Source organism: Symphalangus syndactylus, chromosome 7 (genome assembly GCF_028878055.3).
Source record: "Symphalangus syndactylus isolate Jambi chromosome 7, NHGRI_mSymSyn1-v2.1_pri, whole genome shotgun sequence".
NCBI classification, from domain to species: Eukaryota; Metazoa; Chordata; class Mammalia; order Primates; family Hylobatidae; genus Symphalangus; species Symphalangus syndactylus.
In genome coordinates this window covers 125,873,411-125,885,898 of record NC_072429.2, presented here as the reverse complement: position 1 = coordinate 125,885,898, position 12,488 = coordinate 125,873,411, and the positions used below count along the sequence as shown (strand labels likewise).

At 37.3% G+C, this 12,488-nt stretch overlaps 1 long non-coding RNA gene across 1 annotated transcript in view; it reads right to left on the bottom strand.

The window, feature by feature from the left end:
- LOC134737143 (uncharacterized) overlaps nucleotides 1–12,488 on the bottom strand; it is a 517,224-nt gene that overhangs the window by 386,111 nt on the left and 118,625 nt on the right. The window contains exon 2 of the long non-coding RNA XR_010121777.1: nucleotides 7,110–7,173. This is a non-coding gene — a long non-coding RNA (uncharacterized lncRNA). The remainder of the gene's footprint in view (nucleotides 1–7,109; nucleotides 7,174–12,488) is intronic.

The window sequence follows — 12,488 nt, the reverse complement described above, 5'->3', positions numbered from 1 at the left end:
CCCTTTGACCCTTGGCATTATCTTGGGAGGTTCCAATAGATTTATCTTCTCACTTCTAGTGATTAAAGTCCACTTAGGTTCCTTTGCATCATCTCCTTTCTCCCTGTAGCTTGGCCTGTAGGGCCTGCACTGGCACTTAGAGGCATGTGGGAAGAAAGATGTGAATGTTCCTTATTCATTGGTGTTTCTGCCTCTTCTCCACTGGTCTTCATGGCCTTATTAAGATGGGATCCAGATTCTGGCTCTCTGGGGTGCGTATGTCAGCTCTCCTTCAGGCCTTGCAGGGCTTCCACAAGTACCAGTTAAGGGTGAGATTTAACTGTGGATCTCTTTAATTGCTCAGGTTCTCCAGTTGGCTATGCATCTTATATCCTTTGATGCTGTGGTCCTCCGGCTCCAGACCACCACAGGTGGCTCTTTGTACTCAAGAGAGGTTCCTTTCTTCAATATAATTTGACCTGTGGGAATTCATACATTCTTGTCTCACCAAATTGTAAGGGTACAGATGCTTTCTCTGCCTCCTTGCCACTTTCCTTTCCTTCCCATCTGCACAGGTAGGCACCAGTGTGGAGCAAGATGCCTACGCAGAAATCCAATATCCATGTGTGGTTCGGAGCCACTCCCTCCTCTTGGCTTCAGAAAATTATAGGACAACTTCACTGGACATTCTACTGGCCCAACTCAAGACTCTGACAAATTTACTCTTACTTCTACTCCCATTCCAAGTGTCTTTTTACATTGATTGATATGGGAGGTGACTAGGTGCCTGGGCTGATTGTCAGAAATAGCAGAACTGCTGAAGTGCTTTTGAATGAACACCCAAGGAAGATTTCTGTGATTATTTGTAGCTCTCTATAGATGTTTAGGGCACTAATGATTTCTTATCTTCAGCGTTGGAGTCTACTCACAATTTTGGAGCAACAAGCAAAGCCCAAGTCAAGAGTCTGTTACATTGTCATTGACCAGCCTGATCACAGTGAGCTAGAGTATGTTCTGTGAAGTCCAGTCCTAGGAAATGTTTCTGCAACAATCTCCCTCATGGAAAACACTACGAATAAAAAAGGCTTTGACGAGTCCTACAGTTTATTTTCTTCATGTAAGAACTACAACTGTGTCCCTAGTTCACAGTGTACACAACATTTTCCTTTATATATTGCTCTCATTCATTCGTTTATTCATTCAACCATCCAAAATATATTGAGTACTTGCTTTACTCGAGGTATGAATTCAGTACATCTATTGGAAAAGTTATTTGTAATCTTACTCATTCCTCACAACAACCCTTTGAAATGGATGCAGCAGATAATTTACTATTCTCATAATAATATAAGGGATCTGAAGATCAGAAATATTGAATAATCTTTCCAAGCTTATGCAGCTATTAAGAAAGTAGAGGCCAGGCGCAGTGGCTCACGCCTGTAATCCCAGCACTTTGGGAGGGCAAGGCGGGCAGATCATGAGGTCAAGAGATTGAGACCATCCTGGCCAACATGATGAAACCCCATTGCTACTAAAAATACAAAAATTAGCTGGGCATGGTGGTGCACACCTGTAGTCTCAGCTACTCAGGAGGCTGAGGCAGGAGAATAGCTTGAACCTGGGAGGTGGAGGTTGCAGTGAGCTGAGATTGTGCCACTGCACTCCAGCCTGGCAACCAAGTGAGACTCTGTCTCAAAAAAAAGAAAGTAGAGAAATCAGAAGAGGAGGGAAGGAGCTGGAAATTAACTAGCATATTGTGAGATCCTAGATTTCATCATACTACTGCTCAAGAATGTTTAGGAACAAAGCAAATCTACAAGGAAAGAAAGTATGGAGACAAATTCTGGATTCTTAAACAAATTTGACAGTATGATTGAATGCTGGGACATCATATTTCTAATATAATTTTGAGGCACCATTTTGCATGTCGTGGTGAGACAATTGAGTAAACACTGGCTGAGTCTTGCATCAGAATTATTTCTTTCTCTTTCTCTCTCCACTCACTCTCTCTTTCTCTCTTTCCTCCACCCCCGCCCCTTTCTCTATGTGATTTTAAATGCTGGAAGACTCACCTTGGGACATTGGTTGAACTGATGGACAAAGGAATGACAACAAATAGACTTGTTTAACTGGCCAAACAACAAAAATAGACTGACTATGAATAGTAGGGAACGAGTTGGTGTCAGCTTATTCTGAACTTGGTGAGAAAATTTGTCAAGTTATCCATCAGTCATAAGAGAATTCCAGAAACCCTCTTTATTTGGAAGCATGAGTATTGGAACTGAGCAACAAGCGTTGAGTATGTTTGAAACTGGAAAATAAAGCTTCACACAGTACTAAATATAACTTCCTGCCAGGCAGGTATGGGCTGCTTGCCACATTTTGATGGTTGTCAGGATCCAAAAACCATGAAGAAGGCCAATGTTTTGATAACTAAAATTGCTTTCAAGACAAGCAAATTTGCCTTATTTAGGGGGAGATGAGGTTAGAAGGAATTAGTTATCTCTCACTCCTAAACTTTCCAAATTTTAAATATAAAACCTCATCATTTACTTTTGCATAACTAGAAACAAAGCTAAGATAATAAAATTACCTCTTATGTTCACAGCATACTTTTTCAGAGAAAGACAACTTGGAAAATCCATTTACCAAGACAACTTAAAGGTAGGTAAATAGAAACAAAGCAAAGTCCCATTACATCAAATGACATTGACCAAACAATGCCTCTTAGAACTTCTATTCCTGTTTTCTGTTAAGTTTCTTTTGGACAGTAACATCCTTGAGGGCAAGCAAAAGGTCTGTCTTCTTCCTTGTTTTATTCCCAGTGCCTGGTGATGTGCCCTGTATGTGAATAAAGGAACTCTCAAATTCCTGTCCCCTGGAGACCACAAAGAGGTAATTACTCACTCTGAAAGTAGCAAAATGGGTGGTGTGATTGAACTATTTACATGTACAGGGTTAACTATAGGTAAATCCTAGCTCTAAGTATGAATACAAAGGATTCTGCTTTTCCCCATCACTAATGTTTGGCTCTCTTCAGAGTGAAGGCAGGCAGGCTTTCTCAGAGGTTGGCAAATCTAAACATTGGCAAAATTGTGAGGTTTGCTGTTTATTTTGGCTACATTTTTAATGTACTCCTTATGACCCAAGTACCTTTCTTTGGCGGCAGCGTTCTCCATCTCTCCAAAGTCTGAGAAATGCCCCACCTCACTAATTCTTGGAAAAATGGCTCCATTAAACTTCTCATTCCTTTAGAGCCTTATGGTTACAAGGGCATCCCATAGGTACAGGAAATCATCAACATGACAGGAGACAATATCAGTAGAAAAAATTATCCAGACACATCAGGCTGAAACTTATCAAATGAAAAGGACCATAATGCCAAACATCTTGACTAAAAAATATTATAATTTGATCTCAATGCAGAAGATCAGGTTGGTTTGTAGATTATATTTTTTAAAAAAATCTAGAAGGAGGAGAAGTAAAGTGAGTATGTGACCACAAGCTGAGCCTGGAGTATAGTATAACTTAGTAAATATATGCAAGGGGGAGTCCCCGAAAGAAACACTCAAAGACCTCCAAATAAATCAATGATCATAGCTAGGAACATCTCAAGGAGACATGCTATACCACATCCTACATCATTTAAATTCTCTAAGCCTCAGGATTTCCATCTGAAAAGCAGAAATTAAAAAACTAATGGTGTCTTGTCCTCAGTGAGATCATGATGATTAAATAAGTCTAATTACAAGTTGTTCTGATTATTAGTATTATTTTAACATTAATAAATTCAAAGTTTCATTTATCTGGGAATACATTAAGGAGTATTAGAAGAATGAAGCTGGATATAGAAGTTCCGGTTTAATAAAATCATTTAGCAGAATATGTAAATTATAGATGTAAATGTATAACACAAGCTTAATGTACATCAAGCCAATCTTTTTGGTTGATTAGGATTTCATCTGGCATTCAAGGTGCTTTGAATGGACCCCTATTTCTGCAACTTTGTTTTCAGCCATTTGCTGCCTACAGTTGATGTCCCAACAGCCACGATGCTTTTTGCCTTCAAGTCATTCCATCATCTGACCCCTCCACTCAAAATGTTTTTCTCTTACTCTTTTACCTGTTTATTTCTTCAAACCCACTACCCTCAAAGAGAAAACTATGTATTTACTTAGTTCACAGTTGATGACTCTGTATGTTTCAGGCATGGAGAGTCTGAAATAATTTTAACTACAGGTTTTAGGTTGCTTTGCTGAAGGAATGCTACAAAACAGAGTTTCGGGATCTTAGAACAATTAAGATATAATTTCTCACCAGTGTGCGGGGGCCTGTGGAAACCGACTCAACATTTCCTGCAGGGAAACAGCATATTATTTCAGGGAGAGCCGGGAATGTAAATCTTGAGAGTATATTTCAGCCAGAGATTTTGAAGCACTTTAGGAACATGAATACCCTTATTCTTCTTATTCATAAAACACACATCTATTGATGCTGATCATAAAATCTCTTGTTAAGCATTCCTATGTACCCACACTCGCTGATGCATTTTCTCAATGGAGTCTAGCCTCCCTTGTGGTCTCCATTCTTGGGCTGTAACTCAGTAACCCTACCCTTTGGAGTGTGCTTTGGCCACCTTCAGGAACAGTGATTTCTCTGTTTAGATCGAGAAAGCATAATGAAACATTGTCTGCTACAATATCACATGTGAAGTTTCCGCTAAACTAATTGCTGGGGAAAACATTTTGCCTTCATCAAGCAGGACCTGAAGTCAGAAAAATCGAAATGGAAATGAGGGGTTGGCGAGGGTGGGCAGAGAATTTGAATGGACTAGGGGAAAGTTTTCCATAAGCTGAAAAGCTTTGCCTGGGGGCTGAAATGAAGATAGTATTTTGCTTGGTTCTACCATCTAGAAAGGAGATGCTGAATAGGGCTAAAGAAAATTGAAGTCTAGACAAGACCACTCTTCCACTTACTAATCTTGATTCTGTTTACTCATTTGCCAAATTATGATAATTCTAACTGTTGTGTGTACCAACTCTTAAACACATTTTATATAAAGTTCAGGTGAGACACAGAAATAGATACGAAAATGTAATTAAGAATAAAGCAGTGATTTTCAAAGAAGTTGGTTTTGAAGTGAAATTGAATTCCCATCAGGAGCTTTGTGCTAAAACGTATGCACCATTTCCTCCTTCCTTGTCCCCCATCCTCATATTGAAAATTAAAATGATTAATTTGAAACTCTATATTCAAATATAGTGAGAAGACAGCACTACAACAACAATGCACCCACACAAGTTAACATTTATTGAATATTTTGTATGTACTAAGTACTGTGCTAAATCATTTACATACATTTCATCACTTAATTCTCATCATATCCTTAATAGTTGTATACCATTGTCCTATTTTCACAAATGAATAAGCTGAGCAAACGAGGACGTATGTTTAATTAACTATCTCTCTTATAAAGAACTACTCTCTATACTTCAACAAAGGAGGGAAAAAATCACATAATATACTTGGGATTTCATACTGGGCAATTACTCCAAGGGTAAAACTAAATATCTACCTTGTGTTACTCTTCTCATCTGTCAATTAAAGAACACTGAGAATTTTGCCTTACCACAACTTCTTCTTAGGAGTGGATCTGATTTTAGCTAAATTCAATGTTTAAAGAACTTAAGTTAATGCTTTAAAAGATACTGTAGTTATTTGGACTGGGAGCCTGTTGTCCCAATCTTAATAGTCTACATCTACAGAGCATGTGATCTTCAATGGATTATTTAATCTCCCCGAGCCTTTGGGATTTTTTTTTTCTATAACGTAAGATATAATAAAAAGCTCAGATGAATGACCTCTAAGTTTTTATTTTTTTCTGTAATTAACATTCTCTTTTAGGGAATTCATCTTCATGATCTAGATGTTAGGAACAATTCTGTCCCTCTTAAAGGATGATACTGCAGTAGGATGGGGACCAGTAATCGCAAAGAGATTTCCAAGAATCTCCATCATGATCTTCCCAAGGAAGTGGTTTTCAGGTCTGCTTATATGTCAGTTGATCATAATAAAACAATCAAATAAGAATGATGGAATGTTTCAACAAGACAATAAAAGACGAAATAATATTAATTCCAGCACTAGAAAATCTCAAAGTCAAGGCAAGATAGTAATACTATAGTGATTAAGAGAATGGTCTTTGAAGACATTATTGCAGCTTGTAATTACATAACTACTTTTATGATCATTAAATTAATATATAATTAATATAGTCTCCCTCTCTAAGCTATAAATTTCACTTAGCAACTATAACTATTTTATGCATATATTGCCAGCAAGCATAAGTATAGTACCAAAGTGGACTTACGGATTTATTGTTATTTTAGTCCAATACTAAAGTACTGAACAAATGAATAATAGATTCAAATTTCAGTCTTCTTTCTTACTAGCTATATAAATCTCAACTTTAGTAATCTAATCTCTGCTATTTTTAAATTCATCTGTAAAATTAAAACAATAGTAGTGTCCACCTCTTTGGGATTTTTCAAAATAAAATAATACACCTAAGCTATGAAGAAAATGGTGGGTAGAATAAAAATAAGGTTGACATTGTATAATATTCATTACACCATTTTTTCCTGCAAGTTCTGAGACAATTAAGAAATAGACAGTGGACCGGCTGGGTGCAGTGGCTGAAGCCTGTAGTCCCAGCACTTTGCAAGGCCAAGGCAGGCAGATCACAAGGTCAGGAGTTCAAGACCAGCCTGGCCAAGATTCTTAAACCCTATCTCTACTAAAAATACAAAAAAATTAGCCAGGCGTGGTGGTGGGCACCTGTAATCCCAGCTAATCAGGAGGTTGAGAAGGAGAATTGCTTGAACCTGGGAGTCAGAGGTTGCAGTGAGCTGAGATGGTGCCACGGCACTCCAGCTTGGGCGACAGAGCGAGAATCCGTCTCAAAAAAAAAAAAAAAGAAAGAAAAGAAATAGACAGTGGACCTTCGCTGGTGAATCTGGAATGGAGAACCCTGCTTAGGCCCCAAGACAAAATAGGCTGTCAGCTCCTTTCCCAGATTTGAGTGAACTAAAGACTGGTAAAGCCATTGATCAATAGCTGAGCTCTCTTACCATGTGACGCAGTTCACATCACGCAGTTGAAGAGAAACGTGTGTATCCCGAGAGGTGGCTGGATCTAAAAGAGATTGGAGAAGAGAGTTAGGCTGCATGTGCTCAGGGTTCCTTGGCTAATCTCTCTAATACCAGTGCGCTTTGGAGCTGAGTGAGTACGTAGGGGAGAGAAAACTAAGGATTTTAGCATACTCTTAATATTTCCAAGAAGAGAAAAGTTCTTTATTTTATGGGCCTACTCAGAAACACTGAAAGAGAGAGAATTGAATCATCACTCTCAAATAATAACACCAACCTCATAGGAATGTCCTGAAGCTAATATGTGAAGTACAGATGCCTTTAAACTTACAATGGGGTTACATCCCAATAAACGCATTGTAGGTTGAAAATAATGTTAAGTTGAAAATGCATTTAATACACCTAACCTACTGCCTGCCTTAAATGTACTCAGAGCACTTACATTAGCCTACAGTTTGGCAAAATCATGTAACATGACACTTTTTTTTTTTTTATAACGAAGTGTTGAACTTCTCATATACTATATTGAATACTATAATGAAAGTGAAAAGCAGAATGTATCAGTACTCAAAGTACAATTTCTATTGAGAATTCCTTTTGTATCACCCTAAAGTTGAATCCTCGTAAGCCTGGGACTTTCTGCCTTGAAGTTCTTTTAACTGACCTCCTGCACTGCTCTCCAAGCCACTCAGAGTTCTACAATAATCTGATGCTGGTGTTTAGTGGGCCAATTTCTAGTAATCCCTTACACTTCTATCCTTAGCAGTTAAATTTTACATGTGTCAAAAATCAGTCATATTGACTTCTAAGCTCATTTATTCTACTGGAATTAACTGATTAATAAAAGATTAGGTAAACACATGAAATACGATAAGTCAACATTTTGGAAGGGTTGATAAAAAAAAAAAAAAAAAAAAAAACGCTCCCAAAAGTGCTATTGAAACACTATCGTGAAAGATTGGAGGCAACGTAGACTCTTGAGGGGTTGTCTTTTGATTGCTGTTTATATCTTTTACATTTTCTCTTCTTTCAGAAAAAGAACTAAAAATTACAGCTAAGTGTATTACTGTATTATGGGTGTGGCTTATAAAAGAAAGATGACACATAACTCTATTTTATGGGCTCATTTTCAAAGGCAAGGACTCTGCTCTTTATTCAAAGATTGGTGAAAGAAATGTCAATCTCTCATTTGAAGTTAATTATTAAGATACATTTTCACTTTTATGAGTTAAAACTTCTGCTGAATGATAAAAATCAGTTGTAAGGTAAAATTATAAATATTACAAAAGATTCAGGAAAGTGACTTCCTTGAATACTATCCAAAGGCATTTACAAATGAAGATCTGGCTTAGATATGTTAACAGTTGAATAAAATACATTAATCAAGATCATGATACCATAGACAATTTAAAAGTGACTCATTTGACTCTCAAGAAATTTAGAGAAATCTTTGGAAAATTTGTGACTCCTGGTATGTTTTTGAAAAATATGATTCTTTTGATTAGGGTAGAAATTCTTGATATAATGGCCTCTACTTTGTATGTAGCACAGGGCTTGATGTATATCAAGACTTTAACAATGATATGTATTAATATATGAATATATTACTATTAGTAGTAGTACTTGCTGCATTTAACTTTGCCCTCTATCCTAACGTAGATATTAAGGAGCCAGTTGGCAGTCATGACTTCTGTCTTCACATGTGTTGCTACTATAAAACCACTTCTGGCTATGACTACATGTCCAGAAAAAAAAAAAAGTTTTCTTGTGACTCTATTTCTGCCCAACTATTTACCTAATTCTTCCCTGAGTGCCCATGTAGGGCAATAAACGATATTAGGAGCTGATCTGATAGCTCATCCCTAAACTAAAGTGTATCTTAAATTTGACAAAATTCCATCAATATTAGGATCATTCATTCTGTTACTTGGTTAGCTTATGTAATTTATAAAGAAAAAGAAAGAAAGAGAGAAGAGGAAAAAAAGGAAAGAAGAACTCCTGCCTTCAAGGACTTTATAACTGAGCTAAGTACATTGGCATAGAAATGAACATCTCTTATTTAGGACTTTATGGAGGAGGAAGAATGAAGAACAGACAGAGAATGTTGTCAGTTATTCTATCTTGGTGTGTGGAGCTAGAGGTAGCTCATAGAGGGCTCAAGATTATTTCAAAACTAATTTTGGTTATTTGTGTTGGGTTGTGAAGTATAAGCAAAACTTCACAAATTAATATTGATGAGGAAGAACGTTACATATCAAGCAGAACCGAGAAAGAATAAGGAATGTATAGAGAATAGCTGTTGGTTTGGTGTGTCTAGAAGGAAAACCATGCTTGCCTCAGTGAGAGAAGAAATAGTAGAAGTACTAGAAGATTAATCTAGAAAAGTAAATTGATTTAGTACAAATACAAGAATATCCTAAGCAGCTCAATAAATTTCTCACTGAAGAATTTGGTTTATTATCATAAGATAGTGGATCTCAAAATATCCACAGGACCTGGGAACTGGTCAGAAATGAAATTATCAGGCTTGACCCCAGACCTACTGACTCAGAAACTATGAGAGCTGGTTCCAGGAATCGATGTTTTAATTCCATATCCGGGTGATTCTGATACAAGTTTGAGAACTATAGCCATAGGCAAAAGAGATTATTCATAAAATGTTAATCAGGAAACAGCATGGTCACATCGGAGCTTTTCAGTAATTGCCCTTGCCCCTTGTAGACAATAGATTGCAAGCAGGGGCACTGGAGGTTCCCTAGGAGGACCTTGGGTAGTCAAAGGAAGAAGCAAGAAGAGTATGAACATCAGGAGTGGAGGAAGGAGGAAGGAGGAAGAAGGAAAGAAAGAGCCAATAGAAAAGTCTGTGGTAATCAAATTCATCTTCCATCTTCAATCACTGAACAGAAGTAGATAATTGAGGTGGTAGAAAATGGAAGAGTTCAGGTTGCATTTTTTTTCTTCCTAGTCTGAGAGGTTCAGTTGATGGTGGTATACGTTTGGGGACTGCAGGTGGAGGACGGAAGCTCCTTTGATTAGGAAATTATGGAACTTTTAGTCAGGTTCTTTTATTTTTTATTTTTTATTTTTTTTTTTAGACAGAGTCTCGCTCTGTCACCCAGGCTGGAGTGCAGTGGCACGATCTCGGCTCACTGCAAGCTCCGCCTCCTGGGTTCATGCCATTCTCCTGCCTCAGCCTCCTGAGTAGCTGGGACTACAGATGCCTGCCACCACGCCTGGCTAACTTTTTGTGTTTTTAGTAGAGACGGGGTTTTACCGTGTTAGCCAGGATGGTCTCAATCTCCTGACCTCATGATCCGCCTGTCTCAGCCTCCCAAAGTGCTGGGATTACAGGCGTGAGCCACCACGCCAGGCCATCAGTTTCTTTAAGAGCTGTATCATGAGTGAAAACTGACCTCACTATAGTCATTTGTTCATTCACTTGTTATACAGTAACATTAATTATTATGCATCAGACACTTTGCTGGTTACAAGAGATAGGTGAATCAGATGTTTCTCCTTTAGGACCTTTTGAGCTAGCTGACATGTAAGAAAGAGGCAGACACATCATGTGGAAGGGACAAATCTACTTGGGAACAACTCCCATTGTGATGGGATGTGATCACATTTTGTCCCTTGCTATTTATCCTATTGTTCCTGTCAGGTCCTTAGAGGAGAGGTCCTATCTGTTGATGGCTGAAGGAGCATCAGGTGCCCAGGGATTTTCAGCTTTCATAAGGCCAACTGTGGGATCTTTGATCTGTGAGCTGCTCATGAGTCCAATCTCAGAAACTTGCTTTGTACTTTCACCACAATAAGTTCTATTTTACCCCTAAGGAAATGAAGAGATAGAAAAGAGAGATTAAACTTGCCCAGACACATAGATCAAGTCTCTGGCAAAATGCAAATTCTTGTTTGCGTGTCTGGTGTTTCTTTTTGAGCGAACAAATGGAAAGAGCCAGTATAGGACAAAGAAATCAGCTTGTACTACTACTGATTGACAAATGTTGCCGGGTGGTTTAATAAAATATTCTAAACACATGAAAATATTATTTATTTTAAAAATACGTTGACATTTTACTAATGTAAAAATATGGCCGGGTGCAGTGGCTCATGCCTGTAATCCCAGCACTTTGGGGGCCCGAGGCGGGTGGATCACAAGGTCAGGAGTTCGAGATCAGCCTGGCCAATATGGTGAAATCCTGTCTCTACTAAAAATACAAAACTTAGCCAGGTGTGGTGACGAGTGCCTGTAGTCCCAGCTACTCCGGAGGCTGAGGCAGAAGAATTGCTTGAACCCAGGAGGTGGAGGTTGCAGTGAGCTGAGATCACACCACTGCACTCCAGCCTGGGTGACGGAGAGAGACTCCATCTCAAAAAATAAAAATAAAATAACATGATAAATTGTATCATGACACATGATACATAATACAATGTACATGATGAATTATCAAATGTGAAAAAATCAAATTACAAAGCAGAATGTGTAGTCTGCTCCCAAATATACACATATGAGAGTATTAACAATGGTTACCTTTTGATGGTGGATTACTGATTTTACCTTTTCCTTTATACCTTTTTATATGGACTGATTTTTTTTTTTTGCCCTGAACATATAATATTCTTATAATCAAAGAAGCAAAACATCTATTATTTTTAAAATGAAATATATTAATAATTCCCAAACATATGCTAAAAAAGAATAACGATATTAAAATACTAAAAAGAACCAGTATCAAAAGTAGAAAACAATGATAATCATTTCTGCTTACATAATATCTTTACATTATAATCTCATGTAACTCCTACATTAATGGTGTTAGTTATGTAATAATAATAACAACATAGAGAAATGTCCTATCTCAATGAAAACAATGTAATATCTACATCACAGTCTTCCCAGTTATCTAATTTTGTTTCTATGGGAGCTGTTTTACAACTCTGTACATTATAGACAACTGATGGCAATGCAAAATGATTCTTGTCCATAGACAGGTAAATTTTATCAATTTTATCCAGTGAAGATTCAATTGATTTCCCTCCCCAATGTGCAAGAGATTAGTCTTTCCTCCCTTTGCTCATTAATTTCAACATTCCTGATTATAAATGTGTCTGTAGTTTGGAATCTCCTATGAACTAACTAATTGTAACACCTCATTAGTCTCAACATTAATGAGTTAAATAAAATCTTTCACATGTATTCACTTTTATATTTGTATGAGATTTGTAATTTTACCATTTTTTGGAAAATAATCTTTTAAGAGTTATTATAACATTAGCTAATATTTACTAAGAAATTTATATGCACCCAGCCCTGTTCTAAGTCATTTATATAAAACTATATTTTATCTTCACTATCTCTGA